The 3,692-nt window shown below is 49.7% G+C and overlaps 1 protein-coding gene across 1 annotated transcript in view; it reads left to right on the forward strand.

Annotated features, from left to right (window-relative positions):
• Nucleotides 1-3,692, forward strand: part of ARHGAP22 (Rho GTPase activating protein 22) — a 311,784-nt gene that overhangs the window by 582 nt on the left and 307,510 nt on the right. The gene's annotated exons all lie outside the window — the stretch shown is intronic.

The following is a 3,692-nucleotide window of genomic DNA, read 5'->3' on the forward strand; positions in this document are numbered from 1 at the left end:
GGAGGGTCCCCGGAGCTGCGCGGATCCTCTTGTGCCGCCGCTTGCTCCGGGCGCCCCGACGCCCGGGGACGTCCACAAGGTGCTGGCCTCCGCCCCGTCCAGCCGAGGGCACAGCGCTGCCTGTTGCTGGCCCAGACGGAGGCAGGTGGGCAAACCCTGCGTTGGAAAGGGCTGTTTCGGCAGGGAAGGGAGCTTGGATCTGCCAGCCCCGGCGAGATGCTTTTTCAGTGTCACCATAACCCGGTCGCTCGCGCCGGGCTCGGTTTCTGCCTCTGCCCCACGAGGCAAGTGTTGTTGCTGTAACAGCCCTGGGCTTGCCATCCCTTTGCTCTTCGCAGCCTCGTGGGGATCTCTTTTTGAAAGAAAGGCTAGAGGAGTGTCACTGAAGCAGAGCGCAGGCAGTCAGCATGGGAGAAAACCTAAGTATTAGACGCTTCTTCATCCACACTGGCCTTGTTAAATAGCAAACTGCCATCTCTTCGTAAAGAAGTGGCAACCCTCTAATGCAGTGGTTTTGAACCTGTGGTCCATGGACCCCTGGGGATCCACGGACTAGGTCTAAGGGGTCTGCAAAAAGATGGCTATGATCAGTCAAAAGTATGTAAATACCCACTTCTACAATTCAAAGGGGTCTGCACCTCCATTCGAAATTTTTTAGGGGTCCGTAAATGAAAAAAGGTTCAAAGCCACTGCTCTAATGGCTTGATGATGTTAGCTGTGCTGATTCTGAGAGCGGTGCTTCCAGCTGGATGTTAGTGCGGACGGTGCAGTAGCACATGCAGTGCTTCTCTTCCATGCCCTTCTTACAGCGTGAATAATACCGAGTTCCTTGACATTGTCTCTGTCATTTGGAGGCTCCAGGATTGTAAGGATCATAGTAAATGCTTATGTACGTGCATTTGATTTTCATTAAACAGTTGCTTTTCTAACAGTTTGGAGAGTTTGGATCTAAGTTATAGGGCTCCATTGCTGTGGCATACAAGGGCACCAATAACGTGAGGGACCTCTGCTCCAACGCATGCTAATTCGGAACAGACTCAGCTGCGAGTGTGCTGGTGCTTGGTAATTAGCACGCTCCAGCAGGCTCTGTCTCACCTGTATTCAGTGTCCCTGTGTTTCAAAATGGCAGCAGGAGCACTTTAACTAAAGCTCATCAAGTGAACTTTAGCTAAAGTGCCCCCGCCCGCCACCATTTGGAAGTGCAGGGACATTGAATACACGTGACATTGCTGGTGCTTTAGTTAGAGGAGCTCTCAGAGCCTCTCTGACTTAAAGCGCCCTCCGCCCCCACCCCAGAGCACAGGTATAGACACCCAGAGCATGTTATATGTAATGTATTTACTCTCACAAAGCCCTTGTGAATTATTATATTTCCACTTAGGGGGGTGAGCCACAGAAAAGCAAAGTGGCATGTCCAGGGTCTCATAGGAAGTCTCTGGCAGAGCAGGGAAAGAAAACAACTTTCCCTAGTCCCAGGCTAATACCCTAGTTAATAGGCCATCTTTCTTTCCTTTCATTCAGCTAGCCTTGAAGAGAGTTAGTTGTGGGCAGACTTGACCAGAGCTCTAGTTACAGTCTGATTTTGCACAACCTTGGGGTTGTGACCTGCACAGCTGAGCTGATTGTATTGTCATTCTGTGGCTCAAATGCATGGGAAGTGGAAATGCAGTTTCAGTTGAAGATGGTCCCAGACCATGCTCCCTTGTCTGGACAACTTCAGTCTTTTAAGGGTGCCAAAGCTGGATCTGGTTTGACACTTTGAGTCCAACTTTAGAAAAAAAAGTGGCATAGGAAACAAGGATGCATTTTTATACTAGTGGGTATTGCCAATCATGTGTCTTTGCCTTTCTGTCAGTTAAATCAAGTCTGTATAACATGAACATTTGCATTCAGATGCACATTATATTTTCATAAGGCTCAATAAGGATTATATCCTGATAGACTGAAAACCTTAATGTGCACAAATGGGTCTTTTGGAAAAAGCACTCATTGGTTAAGCCTGAATGGTTTTTGCATTTTTTTTTTCGTTTAGAGTTTTATATAGAGTAATTAGCAGAATCCAGGATTCTAAAATCATGAGCCTGTGGGGGGAAAATGTCTCCTATGTATTCTTTACTTTGGTTAATTACCCTGCGAGGACATGGAAAAGACTGCCTTCCACCTAGAGGGAAAACTCTTTCAATACTAGAAGCAACAAAAGCAGATCTCGGACAAAAAACCTCAACGTTGAGGAAAGCAGTTTCCTATGTTCTTCGCTGTACTACTTCAAAAGATGTGAGAAATACCCAAGCAGGACTTTTGGTCACTGGTTTGGGCATTCATGAGTGTGTTATATATGGCCTGTCTTTTTCAAATGGGCTGTGTGTGAAATGCAAGCTGGTTTGATTTCAAGCTGCTGCTTTCTGTTTCTAATGGATTATATGACATTAAAAACAGAAGGCTGCATTAGATGACCCATGAAGTCCCTTCCTGTTCTGTGACCGTGTCTTCAGCAATATTTGTCTTAGTAATATAGATCCTTTATATGTACCCCACCATTTCCTGGGGCTTCATTCTTACAAGTATCAGTATTCAAATACCATCGCATTTTGGGTCTTCAGCCAGTCGTGTCCTTCCTGTAATGGTTCCAGCAGTTTGAAACATGCTACTTTTGTGTGAGTTGTTCTGTTGAGCCCTCACTCCTATAAAATCACTTAGTCTTTAATTCTCTCCCCCCCCCACTCAAGGGGCACGTCCAGACAAGTATGCATGTGCCTGTTGCAGTGTCTCAAACCAGTTTGAGACACTGCAAGAGGCATGCTGAGAACAAAAAAATGTTCCCCGTGTTGTATATTTGCAGTACGGGCTCTAAATTTGCTACCTGGTGCCTCCCTCGGAGCACTCACTGTTGGGGGGGAGCGGGGCACCAGCACCATCAGGAGGGGCACATGCCCCTCCGTGCCCTCCCTATTAGTCGCCAGTGGTCCTGACACCAATTGGCTGGGTCACAGAAGCTCCTGAGAACGAGTAGTCCAGAGCTGGTTGCCAGGGCAGCTTTTTATACTGCTGGGGTGAGAGCAGGTACCTGCCCCAACCTCCAACTCCCCTTGGCTGCAGATCAGGGCGGAGCTCAGCAGGGTCGCTTTGCCCCAAGGCCACACCAAAGTGCATGTTCAGGCATGTGTGCTGAGGCAAAAATCCCTGGTACAAATTTGTGCCCCTCTTATTTGAGCTGCTGCAAATGAATTAGCCTCCATGTGTGGACATGCCCAAGGGGTCTGATTGAGAGGGAAAAATGAGTGGAGAATACAGCTTGCAAGAGGTACACAACTGCTGTCAATTGCAGTAAACATTGCAGGTCTTTATCATACGATTATCCAATTGCCCCTCAAGAATGACGGGCTGTGGTCGGGGACAGAGGCCTGCATCTGGCCCCACCCCCCACCTTCGGGACCTGTCCCCCCCCTTCTCTTTCCCCCCCTTCCCAGCTGCTTCGGGGCTGGGGCCAGGCCACGCCCCCTCCATTTGCTGGCCATGCCCCCCCATGCGCTCTGTTGCTACCTGCAGGGTCGGGGTGGGGGGCTGGCCAGCAGCGCAGCCCAGGGGACTGGTGGGGATAAAGTCCAGTGTCCAGACCTGTGCCCCTGCTCCTCTCGTCTGGCCCTGCCCCCGCCCCCCCCCCCCCCCCCCCACCTCTTTTCGGAGCGCAGTGC

Source organism: Alligator sinensis, unplaced genomic scaffold (assembly GCF_000455745.1).
Source record: "Alligator sinensis unplaced genomic scaffold, ASM45574v1 scaffold264_1, whole genome shotgun sequence".
In the NCBI taxonomy this organism is placed as follows: Eukaryota; Metazoa; Chordata; order Crocodylia; family Alligatoridae; genus Alligator; species Alligator sinensis.